The sequence below is a fragment of the Pristiophorus japonicus genome, chromosome 3, assembly GCF_044704955.1.
Source record: "Pristiophorus japonicus isolate sPriJap1 chromosome 3, sPriJap1.hap1, whole genome shotgun sequence".
Lineage (NCBI taxonomy): Eukaryota > Metazoa > Chordata > Chondrichthyes > Pristiophoridae > Pristiophorus > Pristiophorus japonicus.
In genome coordinates this window covers 48,156,423-48,175,028 of record NC_091979.1, presented here as the reverse complement: position 1 = coordinate 48,175,028, position 18,606 = coordinate 48,156,423, and the positions used below count along the sequence as shown (strand labels likewise).

At 45.3% G+C, this 18,606-nt stretch overlaps 1 protein-coding gene across 1 annotated transcript in view; it reads left to right on the top strand.

The window, feature by feature from the left end:
- Positions 1–16,562: 16,562 nt before the first annotated feature.
- lypd6b (LY6/PLAUR domain containing 6B) overlaps positions 16,563–18,606 on the top strand; it is a 122,740-nt gene continuing 120,696 nt past the window's right edge. The window contains exon 1 of the mRNA XM_070874411.1: positions 16,563–16,667. The gene's annotated coding sequence lies outside the window, so the exon portion shown is untranslated. The remainder of the gene's footprint in view (positions 16,668–18,606) is intronic.

Genomic DNA, 18,606 nt, shown 5'->3' with positions numbered 1-18,606 from the left:
CAGCCAATATGCTGTTAAAATCCCAATTACACCTGATTCAAAAGGGCCTAACTTTTAATGGGGTAATTAACAGCGGTATTACCGCAGAAGATCCCCATCTTTTTGTCAGTTTCACTGATTACACTGATTACCGGCTATGACACAGCACAACCAGTGTCGGAGCAGTGAATAACTGACCACAACTTCAGGATCTCCGTGTTGCGATGCGCATGTGCTAAATCCTGAAGTTGCAGTCAGTTTCAAAGAGGCAATGACAACGAAAGTTGTCAGTTCGCTGCTATTACCCACTGCAAATTACGGGACAATAAATATTAGTAGACAGAGAAAAAGGATGTTTTACTGGGCAGGGCGGTTGGAGGTGGGAGGACAGGTGATGAAACCTTCAGGAATATGTCCAACTAGAGTTGGCAACCTTAGCACTGCACTGTACTATGTCTTCAACGGTGGGCTTTGTGGAAAAAGCTAATCTGCTTCATTAAAACCCTGCTAAACGTAAAGCTCGCTTGATGGCGCACTGTAACAATAATAGTTGAGTGGTTTTTGTTTTGTATTTAAAGCTAGAGTTTGGATTAGTGCCTTGAATTTACTGGGAAGTGTCATTTTTGAGGCTGTAATTTTCTTATCAATTAACAACTGTGTTGCCAATACTAGAAGTTAATTGAGGAATTATCTAATGCTGATTGACATTCTGTGGTTATTATGCACTCATCTAATATTCTTCAGTGATGCAAATGGTTGGGTTGAAACTCTAGCTCTTGTCATTTGAAAACCAAGATAAAATCTTCACTGTAATCAGTCCCATGGAGACATTCTAATAACTTATACAATGGTTAGATTTTTAATCATAAAAACTGATACTGAGCTGCTTTCTGAATGTCCTGCAAAGCTTTGTGAATCTTGGCTTGCATCAAAGTACAGGGCACCCCGCCCCCCAAATCAGTGACTTTACAGAGAATTTTACCGCACAGAAACAGGCTATTCGGCCCAACATTCTATGCCAGTAAACGGTGCTGAGATCTGCTACAAATTGAAACCTGTGCCTGTATTCTTTGCCACATTCAGGTTAGTTTCGCCCAGGTCTAACAATCAAACTCAATCATGGTAAATTACTTACTAGGCAGTATGTAGGATGCCCAGTCTGCCCTCTGCCAATCCAGATGATGAATAGCACATTTTCAGATCGTCTTATACATACTGAGCGGCTCATTAATTGACAATTAAAACAATGCCCAAAAGCAAAAAGACGTGAGCAAAATATGGAATATCACAACACTTTTGAGAAAACTGGAACCCACCCACAAGAGGGTAACATATCCTTTTCAGGAACATGACTATTTAGTTTATCTTTTTGTTACCTTTATTGTAGAACCAGGCGTTGTTGGCCTTTCTATATGGCTTCTCGTATATATCACTCACTAACCTAAATTGCAGATGTCAGCTTGCTGTTGGGAGTATATCACATCCACTACTCTGAAAGAAGGTCCCAGCCCAAATTGTTGGCATGTCTGTTCTTTCCACACCAGCTGTGTATTCCAGCTTTTGTCTGTTTCGGTTTCAGATTTCCAACATTTGCATTATTTTGCTTTTCTTTTGTTGGCAAGCTGGCCTTACCTTGTTTGCCAAACAGTCTTTTGAGTTAGTGAGCATGGCAGGCAGTGACTAGTGGACCCCAGCTATTTACAATCAATGATTTAGATGAAGGAATTGAGTGTAATATCTCCAAGTTTGCAGATGACACGAAGCATGGTGGTGGTGTGAGCTGCGAGGAGGATGCTAAGAGGCTGCAGGGTGACTTGGACAGGTTAGGTGTGTGGGCAAATGCATGGCAGATGCAGTATAATGTGGATAAATGTGAGGTTATCCACTTTGGTGGCAAAAACACGAAGGCAGAATATTATCTGAATGGCGGCAGATTAGGAAAAGGGGAGGTGCAAAGAGACTTGGGTGTCATGGTTCATCAGTCGTTGAAAGTTGGCATGAAGGTACAGCAGGCGGTGAAGAAGGCAAATGGTATGTTGGCCTTCATAGCTAGGGGGTTTGAGTATAGGAGCAGGGAGGTCTTACTGCAGTTGTACAGGGCCTTGGTGAGGCCTCACCTGGAATATTGTGTTCAGTTTTGGTCTCCTAATCTGAGGAAGGATGTTCTTGTTATTGAGGGAAATGTAGAAACATAGAAAATAGGTGCAGGAGTAGGCCATTTGGCCCTTCGAGCCTGCACCGCCATTCAATAAGATCATGGCTGATCAGTCCCTCAGTACCACTTTCCTGCTTTCTCTTCATAACCCTTGATCCCCTTAGCCGTAAGGGCCATATCCATCTCCCTCTTGAATATATCCAATGAACTGGCATCAACAACTCTCTGCGGCAGGGAATTCCACAGGTTAACAACTCTCTGAGTGAAGAAGTTTCTCCTCATCTCAGTCCTAAATGGTCTACCCCTTATCCTAAGGCTATGTCCCCTGGTTCTGAACTTCCCCAACATCGGGAACATTCTTCCTGCATCTAACCTGTCCAGTCCCGTCAGAATTTTATACGTTTCTATGAGATCCCCTCTCATCCTTCTAAACTCCAGTGAATAAAGGCCCAGTTGATCCAGTCTCTCCTCATATGACTGTCCAGCCAGCCCTGGAATCAGTCTGGTGAACCTTCGCTGCACTCCCTCAACAGCAAGAATGTCCTTCCTCAGATTAGGAGACCAAAACTTAACAAAATATTCCAGGTGAGGCTTCACTAAGGCCCTGTACAACAGCAGTAGGACCTCCCTGCTCCTATACTCAAATCCCCTAGCTATGAAGGCCAACATACCATTTGCCTTCTTCACCGCCTGCTGTACCTGCATGCCAATTTTCAATGACTGAAGAACCATGACACCGAGGTCTCGTTGCACCTCTCCTTTTCCTAATCTGCCGCCATTCAGATAATATTCTGCCTTCATGTTTTTGCCCCCAAAATGGATAACCTCACATTTATCCACATTATACTGCATCTGCCATGCATTTGCCCACTCACCTAACCTGTCCAAGTCACCCTGCAGCCTCTTAGCATCCTCCTCACAGCTCACACCGCCACCCAGTTTAGTGTCGTCTGCAAACTTGGAGATATTGCACTCAATTCATTCATCTAAATCGTTAATGTATATTGTAAAGAGCTGGGGTCCCAGCACTGAGCCCTGCTGCACTCCACTAGTCACTGCCTGCCATTCTGAAAAGGACCCGTTTATCCCGACTCTCTGCTTCCTGTCTGCCAACCAGTTCTCTATCCACGTCAGTACATTACCCCCAATACCATGTGCTTTGATTTTGCACAGGGAGTGCAGCGAAGGTTCACCAGACTGATTCCCGGGATGGCAGGACTGACATATGAGGAGAGACTAGATCGACTGGGCATGTATTCACTGGAGTTTAGAAGAATGAGAGGGGATCGCATAGAAACATATAAAATACTGACGGGACTGGACAGGTTAGATGCAGGAAGAATGGTCCCGATGTTGGGGAAGTCCAGACACAGTCTAAGGATAAGGGGTAAGCCATTTAGGACCAAGATGAGGAGAAACTTCTTCACTCAGAGAGTTGTTAACCTGTGGAATTCTCTGCCGCAGAGAGCTGTTGATGCCAGTTCATTAGATATATTCAAGAGGGAGTTAGCTATGGCCCTTATGGCTAAAGGGATCAAGGGGTATGGAGAGAAAGCAGGGAAGGGGTACTGAGGTGATGATCAGCCATGATGTTATTGAATGGTGGTGTAGGCTCAAAGGGCCGAATGGCCTACTCCTGCATCTATTTTCTATGTTTCTATGTTTCTATGAGCTGTCCAGCATTTTACTTGTCTTGTGGTGTTGGTCAAGAGGAGCAAACCACTTTTTAAAGGTGTGTTTTGGCAATTTTTTAACACTAGTGGCCACAATCGCTACTGCCAGGATTGTGGTCTACATAATTTCCAGAACCCATGTCCCTCTTACATCCTTGTTCATCAGAGGCTGGCAAATCAATTCACTCGCTCTCCAAAAACAACCTCGGAATCTGATGTGGGATGAGTGAACTCTGTGCTTCGTTAATCCCTCTTGAATGTCAGTCCATCTTGTATGCTGAGTTCCTGGCTAATGGTAAAATACACTTGTCTTCTGTACCAGGCCATCCTTTCCTAATACAGGTCGTTACTTTCAACAATTTCAGTTCTTTATGTATATGGGCAACACTGGCATTCGGAGTCAGCCACGTACCCACAGACTTATTCACTGATACAAAAGGGTAGCCAGAAAAAGTACTGATTCGGGTTTCATTTTATTTCACAACTAAGCCAATGTTGGTTTCATGTCTTTTTTATAAAAGATTTTTTACTATTCTGTTTCTGAAAGAACAGACTCTTTACCATAATTATGAAATGTGCAAGTGCTACAATTATACTTCAGGGGACACCTTTATAAATTAGGCTCAAAAGCTTTGTTCATCATATCCCTCATGAGGCCCCTTTAAGAGAAAATAACTCATCCGGTTTAGTTGATGGCCTTTTCCGATGGAATTTCCATGATAGATATTATCAAGGCTAGGCCTGATTCAGTAATATAGACCAAGAAAATGCTCTAACTTATCTCTAATTTAAGTGTCAGCTGTGGCTCAGTGGGTAACACCCTTGCCTCTGGGTCAGAAGGGTGTGAGTTTAAGTCCCACTCCAGGGACTTGAGCACATAAATCTAGGCTGACACTCCAGTGCAATGCTGAGGGAGTGCTGCACTGTCGCAGGTGCCGTCTTTCAGATCAGACTTTAAACCGAGGCCCCGTCTGCTCTCTCAGCTGGACATAAAAGATCCCATGGCACTATTTCGCAGAAGAGCAGGGGAGTTATCCCGGGTGTCTTAGCCAATATTTATCCCTCAATCAACATAACAAAAATAGATTATCTGGTCATTAACACAATGCTATTTGTGGGAGCTTGCTGTACGCAAACTGGCTGCCACGTTTCCTGCATTACAACAATGACTACACTACAAAAGTACTTCATTGGCTATAAAGCGTTTTGGGACGTGTGGTGGTTGTGAAAGGTGCTATGTAAATGTAATTCTTTTTTTTTCGTGATCCTCCTGGCAGTAGTGAGGGAAAATCCACATGCAATTTGCCTTCTCTTTAATTAGGGAATACAATATCCAGCATGCCAATGTTTCTGAGAGCTTTGTAGTCTCTCACTAAAACATTCCCTCAAATATGTTGGTCATTATTCATGATTCATCAATAGAGAATCTGTATAACCGCACTGGTATGGCATGCCCTTCGAAATTACTTGCTTTTGGAAAGATTTCTAATAGCAGCACTGCAGAAAGAATTAAGTATGTTAATTTACTAATATTTATTTGTCAAATAAACAACGTAAGTATTCAGTAGTGTTGTGGTTGGTCACTACTTTCCCTGCTGATGGGAGGTCATGTACAGCCTTCAATCCATTTTGACTGCATGGTGTTGAAATGGGATCGAGGGACTGAGGTCAGGTGGCTTGCTTCCAGGACACTGCAACTGAGGTTGCTAGCAAGATAGTATTAAGGATTTGTAATTTTATTTGAATCCATGCTGCACTACTGACTAGTTACTAAGTTATGATCTTTCTGCCCAGGCTGCAGATAAGATAATTCATCAACTGATCGCACACTTTTATTTAAAAATCGCTGTCTTCACCCCCTCCTCAAAAAAGTCACCTTCGACCCCCACTGTCCTTGCAAATGACAACCCTATCTCCAACCTTCCTTTTCTCTCTAAATTCCTTGAACCTGTTGTAGTCTCCCAAATCCATGCCCGTCTTTCCTGCAACTCCCTGTTTGAAAATCTCCAAATCAGTTTTCTGTCCCTGCCACAGCACCAAAACACCCCTAACCAAAGCCACAAATTACATTCTCGGGGACTGAGACTGTCGTGCACTATCATTCTTCATCCTTCTTGATCTCTCTATAGCCTTTGACATGGTGACCAAACCATCCTCCTCCAATGTTTGCTTCTGTTATCCAGCTGGGTGAGATGCCCCCACTTGCTTCACTCTTGCCTGTTCGGTCCCATTCAGAGCATTGGTTTCTCTTCCCACCCCACATCATTACCTCTGAGTCCTTCAAGAATCTATCTTTTGCACCTCTCCCCTTCCTCATCTAACTTTGGAGGTATGAGGCGTGAATTGGCTAGGATAGATTGACGAAGGATACTTAAGGGGTTGACTGTGGATGGGCAATGGCAGACATTTAGAGACCGCATGGATGAAATACAACAATTGTACATTCCTGTCTGGCGTAAAAATAAAAAAGGGAAGGTGGCTCAACCGTGGCTATCAAGGGAAATCAGGGATAGTATTAAAGCCAAGGAAGTGGCATACAAATTGGCCAGAAATAGCAGCGAACCCAGGGACTGGGAGAAATTTAGAACTCAGCAGAGGAGGACAAAGGGTTTGATTAGGGCAGGGAAAATGGAGTACGAGAAGAAGCTTGCAGGGAACATTAAGACGGATTGCAAAAGTTTCTATAGATATGTAAAGAGAAAAAGGTTAATAAAGACAAACATAGGTCCCCTGCAGTCAGAATCAGGGGAAGTCATAACGGGGAACAAAGAAATGGCGGACCAATTGAACAAGTACTTTGGTTCGGTATTCACTAAGGAGGACACAAACAACCTTCCGGATATAAAAGGGGTCAGAGGGTCTAGTAAGGAGAAGGAACTGAGGGAAATCCTTATTAATCGGGAAATTGTGTTGGGGAAATTGATGGGATTGAAGGCCGATAAATCCCCAGGGCCTGATGGACTCATCCCAGAGTACTTAAGGAGGTGGCCTTGGAAATAGCGGATGCATTGACAGTCATTTTCCAACATTCCATTGACTCTGGATCAGTTCCTATCGAGTGGAGGGTAGCCAATGTAACCCCACTTTTTAAAAAAGGAGGGAGAGAGAAAACAGGGAATTATAGACCGGTCAGCCTGATATCGGTAGTGGGTAAAATGATGGAATCAATTATTAAGGATGTCATAGCAGTGCATTTGGAAAGAGGTGACATGATAGGTCCAAGTCAGCATGGATTTTTGAAAGGGAAATCATGCTTGACAAATCTTCTGGAATTTTTTGAGGATGTTTCCAGTAGAGTGGACAAGGGAGAACCAGTTGATGTGGATTATTTGGACTTTCAGAAGGCTTTCAACAAGGTCCCACACAAGAGATTAATGTGCAAAGTTAAAGCACATGGGATTGGGGGTAGTGTGCTGACATGGATTGAGAACTGGTTGTCAGACAGGAAGCAAAGAGTAGGAGTAAATGGGTACTTTTCAGAATGGCAGGCAGTGACTAGTGGGGTACCGCAAGGTTCTGTGCTGGGGCCCCAGCTGTTTACACTGTACATTAATGATTTAGACGAGGGGATTAAATGTAGTATCTCCAAATTTGCGGATGACACTAAGTTGGGTGGCAGTGTGAGCTGCGAGGAGGATGCTATGAGGCTGCAGAGCAACTTGGATAGGTTAGGTGAGTGGGCAAATGCATGGCAGATAAAGTATAATGTGGATAAATGTGAGGTTATCCATTTTGGTGGTAAAAACAGAGAGACAGACTATTATCTGAATGGTGACAGATTAGGAAAAGGGGAGGTGCAACGAGACCTGAGTGTCATGGTACATCAGTCATTGAAGGTTGGCATGCAGGTACAGCAGGCGGTTCAGAAAGCAAATGGCATGTTGGCCTTCATAGCGAGGGGATTTGCGTACAGGGGCAGGGAGGTGTTGCTACAGTTGTACAGGGCCTTGGTGAGGCCACACCTGGAGTATTGTGTACAGTTTTGGTCTCCTAACCTGAGGAAGGACATTCTTACTATTGAGGGAGTGCAGCGAAGGTTCACCAGACTGATTCCCGGGATGGCGGGACTGACCTATCAAGAAAGACTGGATCAGTTGGGCTTGTATTCACTGGAGTTCAGAAGAATGAGAGGGGACCTCATAGAAACGTTTAAAATTCTGACGGGGTTAGACAGGTTAGATGCAGGAAGAATGTTCCCAATGTTGGGGAAGTCCAGACCAGGGGACACAGTCTAAGGATAAGGGGTAAGCCATTTAGGACCGAGATGAGGAGAAACTTCTTCACCCAGAGAGTGGTGAACCTGTGGAATTCTCTACCACAGAAAGTTGTTGAGGCCAATTCACTAAATATATTCAAAAAGGAGTTAGATGAAGTCCTTACTACTACGGGGATCAAGGGGTATGGCGAGAAAGCAGGAATGGGGTACTGAAGTTGCATGTTCAGCCATGAACTCATTGAATGGCGGTGCAGGCTAGAAGGGCCGAATGGCCTACTCCTGCACCTATTTTCTATGTTTCTATGTTTCATCTACATGCCGCCCATTGGCGATAGACTTTGGATTCCATGTGCTACACTGACAATGGGTAGTTCTACTTTTCTACCACCTCTCTCGACCCTTCCACTGCCTCCGTACTGTTGGATTGCTTGTCCAACATTCAGTCCTGGATGAGTTGCAATTTGCTCCATGGCACTTCCTAGAGGCCTAATCAGACAAAAATTGATGGCATGCCAAAGTAGGAGATATTCACAGGGGTGACCAAAAGCTTGGTCAATGAGGTGAGTTTTAAGAAGGAGAAGGCGAGGCAGAGGGGATTAGGAAGATAATTCCAAAGCATGGTGGTACACTCATAATAAAGGAGGAAACTAGTACTGTGTACAATGAGCAAGTGTGATCTTAGCTCCTTTAATAAGACTCTAGAGTGCAGGTACCTCATGGGTAGCCTGCTTATATACTGTGCTCCCAAGGGATGCTGGGATCCCTTGGGACTCCCAACAAGTGGGCCCTCTGGTGGTCAGATGTCATGCAGATTACACAGGGTTAAATACATTATATCATTCCCCTGTGAAGTCAACAGTGCACTTATTTACAAGGTGAGATGATCTGGGGCTTTACGCTCCCTTGTCGATCGTTTCGGTACAAATGCGGGTGTGGGTGGCTTGTTCAGTTCTTCACTGGGTTGTTAGGCAGCCGGCCTTGCTAGGCTGCTGGGGACGATGAGTTCGGCATTGTGGTCAACCAGTTGTGTGTGTGTTGGAGGGTCAAAGTTGGTGGTGTCCTCTTTAGGTTGTTCGTAACTGTTGGTGAATCGCAATTTGATTTGGTCCAAGTGCTTTCTGTGCGTTTGTCCATTGGTCAATTTGACCTGAAACACCCTACTCTCCTCTTTGGCTGTGACCGTGCCAGCAAGCCATTTGAGACCATGTCCATAATTGAGCACAAACACAGGATCATTGTTCCCAATATCGTGTGACAAATTTGCGCGGTCATGGTACACACTTTGTTGATGCCGCCTGCCCTCGATGTGATCATGGAGATCAGGATGGACAAGAGAGAGCCTTGTTTTGAGCACCCTTTTCATGAGCAGCTCGGCTGGGGGAACCCCGGTGAGTGAGTGGGGTCTGGTGCGGTAGCTGAGCAGCACTCGGGACAGCCGGGTCTGCAGGGAGCCTTCCGACACACATTTCAAGCTTTGCTTGATGGTCTAAACTGCCCGTTCTGCCTGGCCGTTAGATGCGGGCTTGAACGGAGGAGATGTGATGTGTTTGATCCCCTTGCAGGTCATGAATTCTTTGAATTCAGCACTGGTGAAGCACGGCCCATTGTTGTTGACTAGGACATCAGGCAAGCCGTGCGTGGCAAACATGGTTCGTAGACTTTCAATAGTGGCCGTGGATGTGCTTACTGACATTATTGCACATTCAATCCATTTTGAGTAAGTATCCACGACAACCAAAAACATTTTGCCTAGAAATGGGCCCGCATAGTCTATGTGGATTCTCGACCACGGTTTGGAGGGCCACGACCACAAACTTAGCGGTACCTCTCTGGGTGCATTGCTCAACTGAGAGCAAGTGTTGAACTGGCACACACATGACTCTAAATCTGAGTCGATGCCAGGCCACCACACATGGGATCTGGCTATGGCTTTCATCATTACGATGCCTGGGTGGGTGCTATGCAGTTCACATATGAACGTATCTGATGCCTTCATGTTGCAACCTGTCCAGCTCAATTTCCACTTTTTCACGCATCATGTACGGTACCGCCTGTGCCTTGTGGTGAATGGATCGCCTACCGGGAACCAAATTGATCTGCACTTTCGCCCTGGAAGTCTCCAATGCCTGGCTTGAACAACGATGGGAACTTGCTCCGAACCTGGGTACATGAGGCGTCATCAATGGACGAAAGCGCTCGGGTGTCATCCCAGTTCCAGCGGATTTTTCCCAACAGCTTCTGCCAAACAATGTGGGGCCATCCCCTGGCACAATCCACAGCGGGAGTTCGTGTACTGCTCCATTATAGGAAACTTTGGGCTAGACTTTCCACTTCACATCGCCCATCTATGGCCCATCTATCACCCAAAATGGACCTCTATCGCCCATTTTGAGCAAAAAGTGGAAACTAGGCCCAAAATATCGCCGGAAAAACAGGTGCCTAAGTTTCCACTTTGATCGCCGAGATGATCGCCCAAATGAGGCCCATCCTAAGTTTCGGCACCCAGCATGCACTTTGCTGGGCCGATGCAAGGCCCAAAAGAGTGCTGAAAAATAGTTGCTTTTTCAGGGCCTAAGAGAAGGAAATGGGCACTATGGACGCTATTTTTAACTTCGGAGGCAGGGTGGAGAATTAGTTGTGAGTCATTTAGAGAGTAAAATTGAAGAAAATTGTACTCAGAAATTTGGGACAGGAAATATAAATTGGTATTATCAACTTATTTATGCTAAATAGATCTCATATATTGGAATCATTTAGTAAATCGCTTTTACATAGTGAAGTTATTTAATGATATTGTTGGGGCCTTTCAAACTGACTGGTATACAGCTTAGAGAGTACAGAGAGGGCAGACTACAGTGATTAGATAGCATAGAGTAGAGTAGAGAGATTATTAAAATTAATGAAAGTAATTATCGATAGTGATGGGGCCCATGCTTTCCCTGCCTTTAATTGCAACTGGTCACACACTGGTTACTGAAAAGATCAATTGAAGAGGTGGCAGAGAAATGCGTAGACAGAGACGAAGACAGAGGAGGAGACCGTAGAGCCAACGAAGGTATTTGGAAAAGCAATCCTACCTGAACTTGTCTGAAAATGCTTGTCTTAGGAGGCTGCGATTCCGGAAGGAGGCATCGATGAGATATGTCAACTCATCAAGGATGATCTGCAGCCTTCCAGCACCATCAGAACCGCACTGTCCGTTAAGGTGAAGGTTACTGTTGCCCTAGCCTTTTACGCATCAGGATCTTTTCAGGCTTCAGCTGGCAACATCTGCCATATCTCTCAGCACGCTACACACTGCTGCATTCGACAGGTGACTGAAGCCCTTTACGCTCGCAGGATGGACTTCATAAGCTTCCCAATGACCAGGGAGGCTTTGGGTTTCTCGAGAATAGCAGACTTCCCCAAGGTGCAGGGAGCAATAGACTGCACGCAGATTGTCCTGAAAGCACGCGGAGGTGTTTCGTAACAGAAAGGGGTTCCGCTCACTAAATGTGCTGCTTGTTGTCGACCACAATCAAACAATTCTGACAGTAAATGCTACATTTCCTGGCAGCATCCATGATGCGCACATCTTACGTGAGAGTGCTATCCCTGACCTGTTTGTCAATCAGCCAGAAGGTCACGGTTGGATGCTGGGGGATAAAGGATATGGCCTTGCCAGTTGGCTCATGACCCCTCTGCGTAGTCCTGTCACTGAAGCACAGAAACGGTATAATGAAAGTCACATAGCGACTCGCAACATCGTTGAAAAGACAACTGGAGTCCTAAAGCAGCGCTTCAGATGCCTGGATCATTCTGGAGGCAGCCTGCAGTACCACCCTGATCAGGTTGCAGAGTTTATTGTGGTGTGTTGCATGCTGCATAACCTAGCTATAAAGAGAGGACAAATAATGCCAGATCATGCTGCAGGTCCACCTCCAGAAGGAGATGAGACAGAAGAGGCAGCCGGCGAGGATGAAGAGGAGGAACAGGCGGGAGAGGACACGGGCGAGGACATAGGGGAGCTTAATCAGCCTGGCGATCTAGCACCGGTACCACCACACCTTTCCCGAAGACCAGTAGCCAGTGGCAGTTACACGGCCGCTAAGCTTTTGCGTCAGCAGCTCATTAATGAACGCTTCGCATGAACTATTAATTGTGGATATTCAAATGTTCAATTACAGTTACGGTTAATCAAAAGTTTCATTTCCGTGGAGAAACAGAATAAACAAACAATTATGCATGAAAAACTGTACGTTGTAAGTGACTAAGAGAGAAGGTACAAAAGTTGTAGAAAAATGTTTTTTTTATTAAGAAACACAATTTTTTTTAAGAACTAATGAACAACACCCTCCCTCCAACCCCCCGCACCAACCCACCCTTCCCTCAAATCCCCAAGACATTAGAAGAAGAGGAAATTGAACATTTAAATATTAATAACAAGTGGCCATTTAAGTAATTATAACAAGTGACCATTTCAGTGATGATAACAAGTGACCATTTAGGCAATAATAACAAGTGACCATTTCAGTAATGATAATAAGTGACCATTTCAGTAAAAATGGAAAGTGAACAGTTAAGTAATGATAACAAGTGAACATTTAAGTATTGAATACAAGAGCCCAATTTAGTAACAATAACAAGAAGATAATAACAAGTGAACATTTTTGAAACAAGTGAACTATTGAAAAGCACTCCACCCTCCCTACCTGCGGCCACGTTTCCCTCCAGATCCTGTCCCACCCCGTGTTCGAACCCCACCCGTCCATTTTGGTCTACGCAGACCGACACCAAGTCGTCGTGGAGAGTGTGGCGGCAAGACTTCCTGCCGTGGTGGAGGTAATGGAGCGGAAGCAGAAGCCTCAGGCTCTACTTCCGAGTCAGGAGGAACTGTGTCCTCCATACTCGCTTGTGTGCTTGGGGTCTCACTGCGCGTGGACACGACACCTTGGGGTGCAGCGCCGTGTCCAGCCAGCAACATGTGCCGTAGGGCATTTATTGCGGCTGTCTGCTCCCTGATCGCCTTCAATGTCTCCCGAGCAGTCTGTGACTGCTCAGAAGACCAGCTGGAGAAGCGCGAGCAGAACTGGCTCCAGGTTGTGGAGAACTGGCTCCAATTGGCTGAGAAACCAGCGAAACCCTGGATAAGGTCGCGACCGATCACGACAGTCTCCCTGCACAGGGAAAGTAAGCTCTCCGTCTGGTCCTCCGTGGCAGGCGAGTGCATATCACATTGACTGGACCTCCCTGGGGTCGGCGTCTGCAATGTCACGCGCCTTGGCGTCACCACTTGCATGCCGCTTGGTCCCGGTGCCTCATCTGTCTCAAAAGAGATGGCCGCAGGTTATTCCCCCCCCACAAAAAAAATCTTCTGTTCTTCCACCTCCTCCTCCTCCTCCTGCTCACGCACAGTGGCAGCAGGAGTCTGCACTGGCTCCTCCTCTGGCTGTTCCTCCTGGGAGTTTCCTGATTGTTCAGTGGACGTGTCCGTTGACTCCAGTAGTACTTGTTGACCTTTGAAAGACAAATGGAAGTTATAAACAACATTTAACAATGCAAATCAATTCATCTCAATTTTTCAAGAGCTCAAAACATTACCATTAGCCCATATTCACAAGCGCTCACCAGGCCTAACATGACCTCATTTGAAGATCAATAGTACATCTCAATAGTATAACTCAATTATATATCAAATGAAAGTATCATCGCATAGGATTACCCATGTAACAAATATTTACTATTGATTCACACATTGCACAATGCACAGTTCATTACTCACGTGACTCTAGGGTGGGTTCGGCCACACCATGGGTTGTGACCGAACGGCTTTCTGGCCCCACCAAGGCCACTGCAAGCTCCTCGTAGGCGGTGAGCGACTGCAGCATGGCACAGCCCCCTCCCGTCCTGCGTTGCTCTCGCTGGTTGATGGATATCTTCTTCTGTAATAGATAAGGTAACATTGCACGGCATAAGCAATTGGATTTGGCAATAAACATTTAGGACTGACAGCTTTAAATGTTCAATTACAAGTTTGCACTACATTGCATAGGAATAAGATATTTCATACTGTAACATTCAAATTTATGTTGTGGTGCATAAATGTAATCATAATTTAATCCTAATTTAGTTATTTAGTCATGCTTAAAGATTACGAGATAACATTGCAGATTCTAATTAGAATTTCCATACACCATTAAATAATAAATATGGATGATTTCAAATTTAAATTTCAACATACTCTTGCAGCCGCCAGTAGACTGTTCCAGCTTTTGCGGCACTGGTCCGGTGTCCGGGCTTCAGTTACGTCGGTAATCTCTGCCCAAACCCTCCAATATCCACGGGGTGGAGGTTTCCCATGCCTATCCCGTGTCAGATCCTCCCACCTCACGCTAACACTGTTCACTCGGGCCTCATTGGCCTCCTCGCTGAAGGGCTTGGCCCTTCGCCTTTCTGCAGATCCCTCCATTCTTTAAATTTATATGATTTAAGGCTTTGTCAAAATACCTGCATCCTTTCTCCCCTCTCTCTCTCTCTCTCTCTCTCTCTCTCCCAGACCCACACAGAGCTTCTGAGCATGTGTGAAGACCCTTGACCTCTCAAAACATGGGAAGGAGCATCAACCTGAAAAAAAAAATCAACCTGCACATGCGCAGTAATGCGTTGCTAGGGAAGCTTTTTTTTTCATTCACTTCCGCTTTCTTTGGGCAATCGTGAGATTGCCGAGAAATCACATCGCCCATTTGACATCGCTGAGCTAAGGCCGAGTGGAAAATCGCAAAAAAAAAATGGGCCTTGAGCCGGCGATCAGCACGGGTGATACGCCCTGCATCGCTGGAATTAGGCCCATTTTTTTCGGCCTTAGCCACCAAGTGGAAAGTCTAGCCCTTTGACTTCTGCACTGCCAATTACAGGGATTAGTTCCTTGGTGTAAGTCCTTAGTTTGATGTGAATGGGGCTGAGCTTGGGCCTGTGTGCCTTTTTGCCCCACAGCCTGTCGAAGGCTTTTTTACTCATTATGGACTGACTTGCCCCAGTGTCCAGTTCCATAGATACTGGAATACAGTTCAGTTCAACTTTCAACATTATTGGTGGACATTTCGTAGTGAATGTGTGCACCCCGTACATTTCTGCCTCCTCCGCACTAGTCTCCAATTCTGCCTGATCCACAGTAGATCGATCTTCCTCTGCAATGTGGTGGTTTGCAGGGTTTGCAGCTCGCCTGCACATTCGTTGGAGGTGTCCCATTGTTCTGCAACCATTGCACGCATAGTGCTTAAAGCGGCATTAATGGGGCCAATGATCAACTCCGCAGCGCCAACAAGGTGTTAGCTGCATTAACGATTGATGGCGGACTCTGGGTCAATTGAGATTGGGTCACAGCAACCAGCATGTACGTTCTGCAATGTACATTTCTGCTCGAGACCGACGTTACTTTATGCACAGTACTGGCCAAAACTTCTTTACTCTGCGGAATCTGTTTGGTGTTGTCGCTGGTGGACATAAATGCCTGGGCTATCGCTATGGCTTTACTTAGATTCGGAGTTTCTACAGTCAACAGTTTGCGAAGGATTGTCTCATGTCCAATGCCCAGTACAAAAAAGTCTCTGAGCATTTGTTCCAGGAAACCCTTGAACTCACAATGTCCTGCGAGGCACCTTAGTTCGGCGACATAGCTCGCCACTTTCTGGCCCTCCAATCGTTGAAAAATGTAGAACGGGTACCTTGCCATCAAAACACTTTCCTTAGGATTTAGATGCTCCCGGACCAGCGTACAAAATTCTTCGTAGGATTTCTCTGTCGGTTTTGCCGGGGCCAGGAGATTCTTCATGAGGTCATAGGTTGTTGCCCCACAGACAGTTAGGAGGATCACCCTTCGTTTGGTAGCGTTTTCATCCCCTTCCAGCTCGTTGGCCATGAAGTGTTGGTCGAGTCTCTCCACGAAGGCCTCCCACTCGTCTGAGAACTTCTCCAGGATACCGACTGTTCTTTGCATTTTCGCGCGGTTGTTCGTTACCTCGTCGCCAATTGGTACACTCATAATAAAGGATGAAACTGAGTACTGTGTACAGTGAGCATGTGTGACCTTAGCTCCTTTAATAAGACTCCAGAGTGCAAGTACCTCGTGGGTGGCCTGCTTATATACTGTGCTCCCAAGGGATGCAGGGATCCCTTGGGACTCCAACAGGTGGGCCCTCTGGTAGTCAGTTGTCATGCAAGCTACACAAGGTTAAATACATTACACATGGAGTCTAGATGGCTGGAGGCAGGACACCAATGATGGGGCATAGGAAAGGGAGGGGTTGCAAAAGCAGTCAGAATTGGAGCAATGGAGAGTACTGGGAGGGTTGTAGGGCTGGAGGCTACAGAGATTAAACTGTGAAGGGCTTTAAACAAGAGGATGAATATTTTAGGTTGGAGGTGTTTGGGAACCGGTTATTGATATAAGTGATGGGTGAGCAGGACTTAGTATGGATCATTAAAGATACTAACTCATTCCACTGTTGTGTTACAAATGCAGATCTGTTAGCAGTGGAAACAATTACAAAGACATTGGATGAGTTTACAGGAAACTCTGTGCACCAAGCAAACGGCTGGAAGTTTCTAAAGTCGACGTTATGAAACTGCTGAAATAAAAACAGAAAATGCTGGAGATACATAGTAGGTAAGTCAGCATCTATAAAGAGAAAAGACAAGTTATGACATTTCAGCATTGTACCCTTCATTAGAACTGTTGATAATTTATAATGGTTTCATTCTCTTCACAATTAGAGCTGTCTCTTTCATATTCTGCTTAGTAGAAAAGAAAAAGTTGAGTCAGAATTACTATTGGTGCGTGAATGTACTGAGAGAAATGAGCATCCCAGCTCCAATCTTCCATCAAGAAATGTTGTTTGAACATAAATTCTTGTCATTCAGTTTTAATAAATCAAGGGCTAGAAATTCAGCGACTTTATGACCGGGTTTTTGGCGATACAGATGCAGCTTCGAAAGTCCGGAGTTCCGGAATGTTCTGGAATCCAGACTCCGGGACGATCCGTGGAAGGTCGTCCAGAATCCACAAAATGTTCTGGAATCTGGACATCCTGCCAAATCGTTACCGCCGGGCCCAGGGAAAAGTCAAAAAATGAAATCCAGCTACTGTCCAGTGACAAAAATTGCAAGAATAAAAACGCCAATCCTACCTGTTCCAGGCCAGGTCTTCACAGTCACCGCACCGCTGCTCCTGGGTCCGCACCAACTCTGCAAAGCACGCAAATCCCCGGCCAGAACCAACCAAGCTCAGCACACAAGTCCCTTCGGCCAGAACCAACCAAGCTCCGCGCGCAAGTCCCTGGTCAAAATCAAACTCTGCACAGCACACTGCAGCTCCCCAAAGCAGCAACTGCGTGATTGGATCGCCACGCCCCATGACTCCGAGCGGAGCTGACCTGACCTCACCCGACCAGATTTCGATTTTAAGTTTGCACACCTGTACCTGTAATAAAAAATACTACCTGTACCTGCATCTGTACTGTACATGCGCTTTTAAATTCGACTTTTAAAAAAGAAAATTAGTGGCATTAAACATTATAGGGCTACCCCAGCTGACCCACCTAAACTCATGATCAGACCCCCACCTGACCCACCTACACCCCACGATCAGACCCCACCCAACCTGACTCCATCGCTGTGGTGTTTTTCCCGATTTAAAGATCTGCACAGGTAAAAATTGTGAATTTGTGTTGTGTCATTGCAAGCATGTCAAAAAGACCAACAGATATCTCAATGGGTTCAGATAAAGGAAAGTGGAAGCATAGTTCTTTTTCAATTGCTAAGAAAGTAGAGTTACTCCAGCGATTAGATAGAGGTGCTTCAGTGAGAAGATTGAATGAGGAGTGTGGTGTTGGACTCGCCACCATCAATGATATCAAAAAACAGAAAGAACAGCTCATGAAGTTTTACACGGAAAGTGAGGTTCATAAGGAAATGAGTAAGATAAAAAAGTATGCATAAGCTGAGATGTGATAACGTGGATCGAGCAGTAATGGAATGGTGGCATTAGAGGCGAAGTGAAAAGGTTCCTTTGTCTGGCCCAATGGTGGTGCAACAAGCTAAAATATTCCATGCACAACTGGGGATTGAAACTCCATGTGAGTACTCTTCTGGTTGGCCAGCCAAATTTAAACGGCATCATGGCATCAAGCAACTGAAAGTATATGGTGGGAAAGCTCAGCAGATCATGAGGCAGTTAAAAATTATATTGATGAGTTCATCAAACTAATTGCTGATGAAAACCTTTCACCTGAGTAAATGTACAATGCTGATGAGACATCACTGTTTTGGTGCTACATACTGCAAAAGACATTAGCAGTAGCAGAAGAAACGCAACCAGCAGGTGTAAAAGACGCCAAAGATAGGTTTACTGTGCTTGCTGCTGCAAATGCATCTGGGACACATAAGTGTAAGCTTATGGTCATTGGGAGAAACCAATGTCCACGATGTTTCAAGGGTTTAAGAATATTGCCAGTGCATTATTATGCCAATGTTTCTGAACTGGTATGAGAAGCATTTTGTCCCTCAGGCATGTGCTCATTGCACGGAAGCTGGCCTTGATGAAAACT